Here is a 13948-nt window from a genome sequence, read left to right on the forward strand (position 1 = left end):
AGTTTAGCTCACTCAAAAACACTTTATTGTTAAAAGTTATACCAACGTGGGCTAAATAACATACAAAAATGGAATAAAATCACATGTAGAAAAGAGCAGCACACATCCCAGCTAAGGACGCATTTCGGGTTTCCCCATACTAACAGTAAACTAGGTTAGTGCTGATTGGGCTATTTATGTGCACAAGTTAAAAGAAAACACCTGAACTGAATACTGTGTTACAAACAGTTACTCATGGTAACTCAATAGACACTGATCACAATGAAAAAGATACAATCATAACTGTAATATAAACTTGGTACACAGTAGTAAATGTAAACAATATTAATTTGAATTTAATAATAAATTGCAAATATAAATTGCAGTGATTAGCCACCCTGATATAAAGAATAAAAGAAAAATATATAAAAATAGTAAGAATGACAAAAATAGCAAGAGCAGCAATCTAGTAGAGACCCTTAAAGGGACATTAAACACTAAATACATGCTAGATAGAATGATGCATTCAAAGAAAAGATTAGTCCTTGACTAACATGTAGATGTATTTTTTAAAGTTTCATTAGTTGTTTAAAAACTGACAAAATAAGTGAAATGAAAGTATATTGGAGAGTTGTTTTATTATATACAATTTATCATATTATATTACCATCTCAAAGTGTTTAATGTCCCTTTAAGAATCTATTTATCTATCAAATTCATCAGTTCATAGTGGGTGATCACATAAACGGAAACACTGTGGCTCCTACAAAGGACAATAGAAAATAACAAATGAAGGATCTGGAACTCAAATTGGGGCAAAAGTGTAAATATAAATAAACCAACTAAATATTGCACTTACATTATATCAGTGATGAATAAATAGATACATAAATAAATGACTACTGGTATACAGGATATCAGTATATGAAACTCTAGATTACTGCTATTGCAGCAAAGTGTCATGTGCCAGCAGAGGAATACTTCCTCATATAATTATATATATTAATATAGCTAACTTGTTATCTAGAGGATAAAGACCAGATACCTCATACAGAATGTGTAGTCTAAAGTAATGCATATAGCATGTTGGATATGGATCCCTGTAAACCTCCGTAGCCTACTATATACAATACAATGTGAATCAGAATGCGCTTTTTAACATTATGATGTCAGAAAAGAGGGATGTATAAAAATATAACACACAGACTCATATTACCTTTCCCAGTGATTCATAATGTTGTAAGAGGAATTAAATCCCTTAGGGAGTCTAGTGCCTAATTTAAAGATACAAAATGTTTCTCTGCGATTGAGTTCTTTAACTCTGTTGCCACCTCTCTTGGGGCGATACACAAGTTCTATTGCCTGCCATCTCAGAGACTCAACTGATTGGTTATGATGATGAATTAAGTGGGTAGCTAGTGCTGAGCACTCTTTTTTGCAATTGATTTTGCTTAAATGCTCCCGTATACGGGACCTTACCTCCCTTGTTGTAAGGCCCACATATTGTAGTCTACAAACTACACATGAGATAAGATAAATAACATATCCCATGCTGCAGTTTATACATTGGGAAGATTCATACCTTTCTCCTGTGAAAAATGATTCAAAATAAGTTGAAGGATGGATATAGTCACAGGCCATGCACCTTGTGCTGCCACATTTGAAGGTACCTTTGTGGGTCAACCAACTACTAGTGGCACTGGTTTTAGGTAATACAGTTGGAGAAAAGTTGGAGAAAAGATATTACCCAGGGTCACACTGCACCTATAGGAGAATCTACATCTTTTTTCTGCAGTATCTTTCAATTTGTTATCTGCTAACAAAATAGGGAGATGTTTTTTTTTAATTATGCTGCAGATGTTATGATACTGATCACTGTAGCTTGTTACAATAGGGAGTATCTTTATTCTTAACCATTTTATAACCTTTATCTGATTTTTCAAGGAGTTTCTTTCTTGGGATAGTATTTACTTCCCTCAAAGCATCTGTGATAGTCCTCTTACCATAGCCTGAGGAAACAGCCTTTGTAGCTGAGAAACTAGATGCAACTGTTTTTAAACAATTGTTTTTATATTGGGGTGTTGTCAATTCACATCCCTTGAATTTTTAAATAAATTGTTATTTTTATGGAAGTCTAAGCCTGATTGTTTGTTTGGAGATATTGGTAACCATCATCCTGGTGCAGGATCAGTGTAGCTGGGTCACTGTGATTCCCCAGCCTGCCTCAATCAGCACATAGGTGCTGCTCCCTTTGTGAGTATACAATCTTCAAGTTTGTCCATTTGTACCATTTATATTACATTATTGCACTAGGAGGTGCTCCCCCATCTCTTTTTTGATTTCTTGTTCAGATTCTACATTTGTTTCCATTCAAGCTCCATCATCCAATCGCTGGATCAGTGTAGCTGGGTCACTGTGATTCCCCAGTCTGCCCTAATCAGCACATATTTTGTGAGTATTTTTCTTGCACAATTCTATTTTTTGTTTATTATCTTGCAATATTGCACTAGGAGGCGCCCTCTTTTCTTTGTGATTAATTTCCACAGATGTTCTCTTACCATAGCCTCTCTCAGCAAGCTGCTCACTCAATTTGTTGCATTCCTCTATGTAATCAACTTCCCTAGAGCAATTCCAAAACTGTCCCTTTGCTATTGCTCTCAATATATTTTTAGGGTGACTACTTGAGGAATGCAACAGATTATTCTGTGCTATAGGCTTTCTGTAAGTTTTAGTCTCGATTTTAGTCGGGGTTATGTTTGTCATCAAGGTTATATCAAGGTAGTCTACAGTACTTTTTTGCCACTCTATGGTGAACCTGATACCCATTTCATTGGAGTTTAAGTACTCAAGGAAAGAGATAGCTTCCAACTTAGACCCCCTCCAGACCAGAATAAGGTCATCTATAAACCTTCTATAGAAAACCACAGAGGACCTATAAGGATTTCTATCTCCAAAGATGTGGGACGCTTCCCACCAACCCAAAAATAGGTTGGCAAATTTTGCCCCCCTAGCAGTCCCACACCTCTGGAGATAGAAATTGCCTTTAAATTCAAAAAAATTGTGCTCAAGAAAATATTGGACAATATCCACAAAAAGGCTACTTGATCAGGTTCAAAATCTGTAGCATTGGTCAGAAAAAATTCAATTGCACAGAAACCCCATATATGGGGAATTGAAGAATAGAGAGACACATCATCTGTGGTTACCCAGCTGTAGTCGTCCTGCCAAACAAAATCATTTAGTAAGTTTAGGAGATGAGTAGTGTCTCTAAAATAACTCTAAATCATCTCCCTATTCTGTTAGCAGATAACAAATTTAAAGATACTGCAGAAAAAGGATGTAGATTCTCCTATAGGCGGAGTGTGACCCTGGGTAATATCCTTTCTCCAACTGTATTACCTAAAACCAGTGCCACTAGTAGTTGGTTGACCCACAAAGGTACCTTAAAATGTGGCAGCACAAGGTGCAAGGCCTGTAACTATATCCATGCTTCAACTTATTTTGAATAATTTGTCACAGGAGAAAGGTATAAAACTTTCCAATGTATAAACTGCAGCATGGGATATGTTATTTATCTTATCTCATGTGTAGTTTGTAGATCAGTTGAGTCTCTGAGATGGCAGGCAATAGAACTTGTGTATCGCCCCAAGAGAGGTGGCGACAGAGTTAAAGATCTCAATCGCAGAGAAACATTTTGGATCTTTAAATGTGGCACTAGGTTCCCTAAGGGATTCAATTCCTCTTACAACATTATGAATCACTGGGAAAGGTAAAATGAGTCTGTGTGTTATATTTTTTTATTTTTTTTATTTATAATTTTTATTGAGGTGAAAAGTTGGCATACAAACAAAAAAATTGCAGCAGTATACAGTAGAAATCTAGAATGTCTTATAACAGGGGGCAAAGCGTGAATTCTAGGTTGATAAACATTACATGTGACCTTAATCACGCTAAGCAATACGTAAGACATCTTCATCTGCCACATGGATAAAAGACAAGTAATACAGTAATTCACGGAAATGCCAACAAAAGTAAAGAACCTTCACATTTATCTAAGCGGCCGCTCCAGGGCCTCATAACAAACAATATTAAACAGTTATAGCGGAAGGTAACTCCAAGGGTAAGAGGCCCCTTTTGGACCCCATCATGAAAACCTCAGATTTTAATGTAATTGCGCTATAGGATTAGTATAAAACACATCTAAGTAAGTAGATTTAATTTAACAGGGTGGTATAGTATTAGAAAGCTGTAAGTAAGATTCAGTGAAAGATAGTACTAAACAATCCTGCACAGCTTGGGAAGAAAAGTAGTACCAATATAGTTTTGTAGTGCAAGATATAATTGTAAAAAGGGAGAACAAAGGTGTGGTATTGACGAGAGAAACCACATAATTCACTCTCCTAAAAATAGGAGGTATATTAAGGGGGGGGGGGAGGTGGTAAGGTACATACGGTGGACAAATTGTAAAATAGGAGGTATATTATGTATGGGGGGGAGAAGGGGGGGGGAAGGGGGGAAGGGGGAGGAGGTGATGAATTAAATAGTTAAGGACCGAATATATAAACCAAGTGGTGCACGAATAGCAAAGGGAAGTAAGCTAGGTGTATTCTGGCCTAGTGTAGATTCTGATATGTAAGGATGCCTAATCTGGAGACCTCAAGATTGCTTTATTGCAGACAATTGCATTCCTATGCAGCTCATATTATGACCTCATTTTATATGGAAAGCGCAGGAAGCCTGTATTAGAAATAGGTATTAGCCTGGATTTACGGTAGGGTGGTTGTAGGGTATTGTGTAAGAAGCGCTACCAATATGAGACTAATCCCTCTATGGATAATCTATGTGTCTGAGATAGCTAAAGTAGCACCTAATTTAGTAGGTATAGATCAGTATATAATTGAATTATAGTGAAGCTTGAGCTATGATGAAAAATAAATAGGTGATAAAAGGAGTGCGAGAAACTGTCTCCGCCACCCGGGCACGGGCCCTATGTCCGGGCAACGGACCAAACAGTTAAAGTAGTCTAGTACTAAATTATGAATTTTTCCAGGGAGCTACTCACATCTATAGTGTTGGATATAGCTATAGGAGGTTAGTAAAACAGTAGAAAGGAGAAAACGAACATGACTAAACCATGTGGGTAGAACAGAGTAGCAGTCTCTAGTGGTAATGTAGGATTGCATGTAAGAATAGGGTGCAATTATTCATTGGCAACCAAATATTAAACAGTATATTCATTTCCATGCGTAAAGCTGCAGTAGAACTCAACATGCATGTGAACACATATGCAGTGCATTAGGCAAGGAGTAGTATTAATATAGCCAAGCTGCGTGTAGATTGGGTTAACTCGAGCTAACAAAATAGGTAGTGTGAAAGTATATTCAACAAACATTCAGTTAATGTGGCAAGGGTGAAACCAGATAGAGGCACAGTAATAAGTTGCGCATTTAGATGCCAAAACAAGGTGACTGCCACCAGCGCTCCCAGATCTCCCTTTGTGGATGGTAGATTATATCTAAAACAGGGCATTAGATTGATTATAGGCGCTGACAATTCTTAAATACAAAGCTCAGCAACTATGCAAGTAACTCAGAGCAGATATAACGTTTTCAACAAACAGCAGTAATGGTATTATAGGCCCAAATGTTCACATTGGAAGTAATAAATGTCTTAACTCTTCAGGGACTTGATTACATAATGGGAGAGAATCACAATGTCAAAGTCCAAGCATCTGCACCATTATACCTCCTGATGTCTGTGTTAGACTTTGGTGGCAGGCTGTTTCTCTTATTGGCTTAGCCGATACCCCTTCTGAGGCCACGGGCGTCATTGTTGTCCCTGTTGAAAACACTCCGGTGTCAGCCTTTGATCTGCACCATCAGCCAAATCACAGGAGTCCCAGCACAGCCGCAAATCACAGGCTTTGAGTCCATCCAGCCCCACACCGACCTCCCCAGGCAATCTCCAAACCTCAAAGGAGCACCGGTAAGATAGTTGGTAGTAAGGAGCCGAGCATAGTCCCTGTGCCCACATCGAGTCTGTAGTGCACTGCAATGTGACCATCTGCGATGCCGCTCTCAGAGTTCCATGCGGCGGATAGAATTGCGAGCCACACAGCTCGGCATCTAAAGTCCAAGCCCCCTCTGGGATAATGATCTCTCTTGCCGTAGCTGTGTCGCAGCACAATAAATTATGTGTCAGCCTCGGCATTAAAGATGGCGCTTGCCAGGGCTCCGCTGCACTCACTGTGTCATCACAGTCCTCCTCGCAAACAGCTAGAATAGTTGAAGCGCCGGCATGGGTGCCGAGAGCATTGAAGGATTCGTCCATCGCATCCAAAAGAGTTTGGTGATGATGCTCTAGCATGTCAATTATCTGTGCCAGTAATAGCGTAGCCATATTTCTCATTCCGCCACGTGAGGCAAAGTCAAGCTGAAAAGCGTGGGTTGCAGAGCAGGGATGAATGTTAGAGAGTTCTCAGGCAACAATAAAAAGTTAATACACTTTATATTCCTCTAATCAGAGGTCTCCAGTAAGATTAAAGTCTATAGAAATATTGTATATATCAGGAGCTCCTGAGATGTGCGACCTATCTTGGTGGTAGTTGGCTCCTCCCCCTGTGTGTTATATTTTTATACATCCATTTTTTCTCTCATCATAATGTTAAAAAGCGCCTTCTGATTCACATTGTATTGCATATAGTAGTCTACGGAGGTTTACAGGGATCCATATCCAACATTCTAATTACTTTAGACTACATATTCTGTATGAGGTATTAATATATATAATTATATGAGGAAGTATTCCTTTGCTGGCACATGACACTTTGCTGCAATAGCAGTCATCTAGAGTTTTATATACCGATATCCTGTATACCTGTAGACATTTATTTATTTATCTATTTATTCATCACTGATATAATGTAAGTGCAATATATAGTTGGTTTATTTATATTTACACTTTTGCCCCAATTTGAGTTCCATTTCCTTCATTTGTTATTTTTTATTGTCCTTTGTGGGAGCCACAGTGTTTCCGTTTATGTGATCACCCAGTATGAACTGATGAATTTGATAGATAAATAGATTCTTAAAGATCTCTACTAGATCGCTGCTCTTGCTATTTTTGTCGTTCTTACTATTTTTATATATTTTTCTTTTATTGTTTATATCAAGGTGGCTAATCACTGCAATTTATATTTGCAATTTATATTTAAATTCAAATTAATATTGTTTACATTTACTACTGTGTACCAAGTTTATATTACAGTTAAGATTGTATCTTTTTCATTGTAATCAGTGTCTATCGAGTTACCATGAGTAACTGTTTGTAACAAAGTATTCAGTTCAGGTGTTTTTTTTTAACTTGTGCACATAAATAGACCAATCAGCACTAACCTAGTTTACTGTGAGTACGGGAAAACCTGAAACGCGACTTTAGCTGGGATGTGTGCTGCTCTTTTCTACAGGTGATTTTATTCCATTTTTGTATGTTGTTTAGCCCACGTTGGTATAACTTTTAACAATAAAGTGTTTTTGAGTGAGCCGTTCTGGATATCTTCCTTTTCTGCCCACCCCCTAACTTTAACATAATTAAACTAGAGCTAAATTAAACTTACAATTATTAACTAAATAATACCTTACCTGTGAAATAAAACCTAAGCTAGCTACAATATAACTAATAGGTATATTGTAGCTAGCTTAGGTTTTATTTTTATTTCACAGGTAAGTTTGTATTTATTTTAACTAGGTAGACTAGTTAGTAAATAGTTATTAACTATTTACTAACTACCTAGTTAAAATAAATACAAACTTACCTGTGAAATAAAAATAAAACCTAACCTGCCTTACACTAAAACCTAACATTACAAAAAATAACAAACACATTAAAATTACTAAAAAATAAAAAAAATACCATTACAAAAAATAACAAACAAAATTATAAAAAAATAATAAAAATTAATTCTATTCTAATACCCTTTAAAAAAAAACACCCCAAAATAAAGAAACCCTAATTTAAAATAAACTACCAAGGGCCCTTAAAAGGGCCTTTTGTGGGCCCTTAAAAGAGCCTTTTGAAGGGCATTGTCCTAAAGTTAACAGCTCTTTTGCTACAAAACAAAAACTCCCTAACAGTATACAAACCCCCACTCCCCAAACCCATAAAATAAAAATAAAGTAAAACCTAAGCTAACCATTGCCCTGAAAAGGGCATTTGTAAGGGCATTGCCCTTAAAATGGCATTTAGCTCTTTTTCCTGCCCTTAAAAGGGCATTCAGCTCTTTTGGAAAATGCCCAAGCCCTAATCTAAAAATAAAAACACACCTCAAAAGGAAAAAATACATTACAAAAAATAACAAACAAATTATCAAAAATAATAAAATATATTCATATTCTAATACCCATTTTTTTTAAAAACACCCCTAAATAAAAAACCTAATCTAGAATAAACTACCAATAGCCCTTAAAAGGGCCTTTTGTAGGGCATTGCCCTAAGTTAAACAGCTCTTTTACCTGAAAAAAATACAAACCCCCACTAACATTACAAACCCCCACCCCCCAAACCCACAAAATAAAAAAACTATCTAAAAAAACCTAAGCTACCCATTGCCCTGAAAAGGTAATTTGTATGGGCATTGCCCTTAAAAGGGCATTTAGCTCTTTTACAAGCCCAAACTCTAAACTAAAAAAATCCCCACCCAAAAAAAACTTAAAAAAACCTATCACTAACCCCCAAAGATAGACTTACAGTTTTTGAAGTCCCGCATGAACAATCTTCACCCAGGCGGCAAAGTCATCATCCAGGCAGGAAGAAATCTTCCTCAAGGCGGCCTCTTCTATCGTCATCAAGGCGGCGAAGTCCTCATCCAGACGGCCTATTCTATCTTCATCCAGGTGGCATCTTCTATCTTCATCCCGGCGGCGCGGAGTGGGTCCATCCTGAAGACATCCGTCACGGAGCATCCTCTTCATACGGACGCCGCCGTACACTAAATCTACAATGCAAGGCACGCAATGCAAGATGGCGTCCCTTTCATTCCTGATGGCTGATTTGATTTTGGAAATTCAAATCAGGCAATAGGATGAGAGCTACTGAAATCCTATTGGCTGTTCAAAACAGCCAACAGGATGAGAGCTTCTGAAATTCTATTGGCTGTTCAAATCAGCCAATAGGAATGCAAGGGACGCCATCTTTAATCGTGTACCTAGCATTAAAGATTCAGTGTACGGCGGCGACCATATGAAGAGGATGTTCTGCGCTTGATGCCTTCAGGATGGACCCGCTCTGAGCCGCCGGGATGAAGATAGAAGATGTCACCTGGCTGAAGATAGAAGAGGCTGCCTGGATGAGGACTTCGCTGCCTGGATGAAAATCGTTAAAGCGGGACTTCAAAAACTGTAAGTGGATCTTCGGGGGTTAATGATTTTTTTAAGAGTTTTTTTTGGGTTGTTTTTTGTTTTTTTTGTTTAGGGTTTGGGCCCATACAATAGTTCTTTTCAGGGCAATGGGTAGATTAGTTTTTTTTTTTTAGAGTTAGGTTTTTTATTTTGGGGGGTTAGTTGGGTGGTGGGTTTTACTGTTGGGGGGGTTTGGATTTTTTTTTTACAGGTAAAAGAGCTGTTTAACTTAGGGCAATGCCCTACAAAAGGCTCTTTTAAGGGCTATTTGTAGTTTTTTGTAGGCTAGGGTTTTTTTTATTTTTTGTTAGGGCTATTAGATTAGGTGTAATTCTTTTTTATTTTGGATAATTTTGTTTGTTATTTTTCAAAATTTAGTGTTTGTTATTTTTTGTAATTAAGTCTTTTTTATTTTTTGTAATTAGATAGTTTGTAATTTTTAGAGTAGTGTTAGTATTTTTTTAATGTATAGTTTAGTTTTATTTAATCGGTAGTTAGATTAATTTTATTGTAATAATTATATTAGTTCTTTTAATTTGACAGGTAAGATTTAATTTAATTTAAGATAGGGAAATTGTAATTTTAAAGGGACACTGAACCCAATTTTTTTCTTTTGTGATTCAGATAGAGCATGCAACTTTAAGCAACTTTCTAATTTACTCCTATTATCAATTTTTCATCATTCTCTTGCTATCTTTATTTGAAATAAAAGCCATCTAAGCTTTTTTGGGTTAAGAACTCTGGACAGCACTTTTTGATTGGTGGATGGATTTTTTTCCACCAATCAGCAAGGACAACCCAGGATTTTCACCAAAATGGTCCGGCATCTAAACTTCTTGCATTTCAAATAAAGGTACCAAGAAAATAAAGAAAATTTGATAATAGGAGTAAATTAGTAAGTTGCTTAAAAATTCATGCTCTATCTGAATCACAAAAGAAAAATTTTGGGTTCAGTGTCCCTTTAATCTAAAGTTAGGGGGCATTAGGTTTAGGGGTTACTAGTTTAATTTAGTTTATTGTGATGTGGGTGGCTTTCAGTTTAGGGGTTAATAGTTTACTTTAGTATATTTCGTTGTGGGGTTGCTTATTATAGTGGCGGCGGTGTAGGGCTTAATAACTTTAGTACAGTGGGGGTGATGTGGGCAGACGGCAGATTAGGGGTTAATAATATTTAAATAGTGTTTGCGATGCGGGAGGGCGGCGGTTTAGGGGTTAATAACTTTATTATAGTGGTGAAGATGTCGGGGAGCGGCGGAATAGGGGTTAATAATTATTTTTAGTGGCGGCGATGTCGGCAGCGGCAGATTAGGGGTTAATAAGTTTATTATAGTATTTGCGATGCGGGGGGGGGCCTTAGTTTAGGGATTAATATGTAGTTTATGGGTGTTTAGTGTACTTTGTAGCAGTTTAGTTATGAGTTTTATGTTACAGATTTGTAGCGTAAAACTCATAACTACTGCTTTTATATTGCGGAATGGATCTTGTCGTTATAGGGTGTAACGCTAGCTTTTTAGCCTCACTTGTAATGGCTGCGGTGCTGTTTAATGCTGAAATGGCCATTTTTTCAGAGTTAAAACACGAACTCTAGCTGAATATTAATACACAATATATACAAAATTTAACATAGAGTAGGAAATATATAATCAACCATGACAGGTGCATTTTGTTTTGAGATATGTAGAGAGGGATCTCTTAAAGGATTTTAGGCTTGGGGAAGGTTTGAAAGTGTGCAGGAGGTCGTTCCATAATTGTGGTGCTCTGCAGGAAAAGGAGGATCGAGCTGCTTTCTTTTTGTATTGAGGCAAACTAAATAATGTGCTGGTACTGGATTGGAGGTTATAGGTGGTGGGAAAAGCCGGGGTGAACATTCTGCTCAGGTAGGGTGGGAGCTTCCCAGAAGAGCTCTTAAACACAAGACTGGAAAGATGGAGGGTGCGCCTGTATTCCAGTGACAGCCAGTTTAGTTCTTTTAGCATGTCACAATGGTGGGTCCTGTAGTTACATTGTAGCACAAAGCATCAAAACGAGTTTTACAATGTATTACGTTTTTAAGGTGAGTTTGCGGTGCAGGTGCATATAATACATCCCATAATCAATGATTGGCATCAGCATTTGCTGTACAATCTTTTCCTTTACTGTTAGGCTTAGGCAGGATTTGTTTCTGTACAGGGCACCTGGTTTTGGATAAAGTTTAGATGCAAGTTTTTCTATGTGGAGGCCAAAAGATAGATTGGGGTCTAAAAACATACCCAAGTATTTGAAAGAGTGGACTGCGGTCAGTGTGCAATTTGATTTTGTTTTGTTGCATAGATGGGAATTTTGTAGTTTGTGTAATTTAAGTACTGTTACAAAGATTATTGTAACAGTTTTGTCAGTGTTTAGGAAGAGCTTGTTTTTTGAGATCCACTTTTCTACCTCTGTGAACTGGTCTTGGAGCACTGCCTCAAGCTGCGGTAGATCGGATTTGCTTGCATAGATTACTGTGTCGTCTGCGTACATGTGTACAGTTGAGGATTTGCAGATATTAGGCAGATCATTTATAAATAATGTAAATAGTAGGGGTCCGAGAATAGAACCTTGGGGAACACCACATGTGACTAGGAGAGGGAGGGAGTCGCTGTCAGAAATGGAGACATATTGTGATCAATCCGATACATATGATCGAAACCAGGTTAGTGGACGATCACTAATACCTGAGTTTTTTAGTTTGAGCAGTAGAATATCGGGGTCTACTGTGTCAAAGGCCTTTGCAAAATAATGGAAAATAGCTCCAGTTTGCTCTTTTTTTTCCATGCCAGTTTGGATGTCTTTGCAAACTTTGAGGAGAGCAGTTGTAGTGGAGTGATTCGGGCGAAAACCTGATTGATCAGGGGTGAGATATTTAGATTGTTAGTAATACTCACATAGTTACGTATGGACACATTTTTCTAAGATTTTTGACAATACTGTGAGCAATGATATTGCTCGATAGTTATAAACCAAGGTTATCTCACCACTTTTATGGATAGGCACTACTCTTGCAGTCTTCCAAAGTTTGGGTATGTATCCAGACACCAAGGATTTGCTAATTAAGGTTGTGACAGGTTTAGCAATTACCGGCGCACTGAGCTTCAACAGCATTTCTGGAATTTTATCAGGTCCAGACTGTTTTTTCATTTTTAGATTATTAAGGTGTTTCTTAATGACATTGATGGGTACAGTTATAAAATTGAACTTCTCTATTTTGGGTCTTTGCAGATTTAGTGGGGCCTGATCCACATTTGTAGTTTCAGGATGTGTGTCATTTATTAGTTTGTCAGTCAGGGTGGTTGAGCATCCAACAAAATAATTGTTAAAGGCATTTGCTACTTCTAAGGGAAGTTGCAGGGTTTGGTTGTCCAGTTTGACAGTGGAGGGTTGGGAGTGGATTGGGAGAGTTTGTAAGTTATTTATGTCTTTCCAAAACTTTCTAGGTAGATATGAAAGACAACATTGTTTAGAACAAAAAAAAAACTATTTAGGGACATGTAAATATTTTTGCAAAAGATTTCTGACATAACACATATATTTATATATACAAGTATGTGCAAAGATATATGTACAAATTCTAGCATTAATAATCATTTTTAAAAAACAAACAAAAAAACATGAGATAAGCATATCATGATTTCTAGAAATACAAATACACATTCATTTATGTTAAAATATCATATATCAGATTTTTTGTATAAAAAATAAATAGAAAAATAATTTTCTGAGATATTATTGTTTGTTCAGGTATAAATCTAGCTATTTCTTGGACATTAACAGATGAAAAATGAAAGATTAACTTTAGAGAAATGTGCTTGTTTATGGACAGTAACGAAATGGTAAAAATAAAGTTTGGAAAAACAGACAAAACTGTCTTCATTTGATGGACATTCAGGGTATATCATTTGATAAATAAGGATATCCGTGACATTGATGACTCTTATTTATCAACAGTCCGATGCTATTTGCATTGGACTTGATGCACGTAAGTTTGACAGTCGTGTTGATAAATAAGACCGTTGAATGTAGATTCGCGTTAGCGATGTCTGGTGAGCGTATTAACCTCAGCGAATGCTTCGAGATTGACGCCTTGATAAGTTGGCCCCATAACTAAAATTAAATCAAAATTACATTTTAGTCAACAGACTATGATTAAACTTAATCAAAATGTGCTGTCAAAATTACACTTTATGCAAGGTGTTATAATCAATCAATCAATCAATCCATATCTTATTACTGCTCTTTTGTAAACAAAATAAATAAAAATAAAAACAAGGCTATCTTCTTGTTTATTTACTAAACTTGGTTTTATTTAATTTTAAGATAAAGACATGTTATATACCACAACAGTTAAATCTGTTAAATCTGTATTGCATGTTCAAACCTTAATACCATAAATAAAAACAGGTCAATAAACCTTTACTCTCCTCTAGGAGTATATAATGAGTTTGGAAGTTCTAGAGCAGTGTTAATTTCATTGATGAAATTTTTTCGGCAGCTGCATGTTTTCAGTGACGAAAACTAAATGATAACTAAATAAAAATATTTAATAGGACGAAAACTAT

The sequence above is a fragment of the Bombina bombina genome, chromosome 1 (genome assembly GCF_027579735.1).
Source record: "Bombina bombina isolate aBomBom1 chromosome 1, aBomBom1.pri, whole genome shotgun sequence".
Taxonomy (NCBI): Eukaryota; Metazoa; Chordata; class Amphibia; order Anura; family Bombinatoridae; genus Bombina; species Bombina bombina.